Source organism: Chanodichthys erythropterus, chromosome 22, assembly GCF_024489055.1.
Source record: "Chanodichthys erythropterus isolate Z2021 chromosome 22, ASM2448905v1, whole genome shotgun sequence".
NCBI classification, from domain to species: Eukaryota; Metazoa; Chordata; class Actinopteri; order Cypriniformes; family Xenocyprididae; genus Chanodichthys; species Chanodichthys erythropterus.
The window spans coordinates 10,680,147-10,680,666 of record NC_090242.1 but is presented as its reverse complement, the minus strand read 5'-3'; positions in this window follow the sequence as shown (position 1 = coordinate 10,680,666).

Sequence of the window (520 nt, the reverse complement as noted above, 5' to 3'; positions counted from 1 at the left end):
AGGCCCGAGAGAAAGAGAGAATGAACGACAGACAGGTCCGACTGTGGCTCACCTCTGTCTCCTCCCTCAGCGCGCGGAGGAGGAGGAGGAGGATGATGATGCACCTATAGGGCTGCACATGCATGAGGAGATGCTGCTGCTGCTGCTGCTGCTGCTGGATGATTCCTGTAACATCATGTGTGAATTTATACACAATTCAGTCAGGCTGCTCCTATTTTTATCATCAGGAGCTGTTTAGCTCATCTCACTTTTATAGAAATACTCCCATTCCTGTGCCACCGAATCTACCGCGGCCAATAAATCACATTTTTAGTTATGATTTTCTTTGTCATATGAGAAATTATATGGCGTGTTTATTGTTGATTAACATCTGATTTTTTTTTTTTTTTTTTTTTTCCTTTTTTTTTTTTGTGTGTGGATGAAGTGATATAGTACTCCAATCAGTCTATCTTTTGCTCCATCAGCCATTCACCGGTTCCCAAAGGAATCACGTGACACTCGTGCTCCGCCTCCGCCTGTT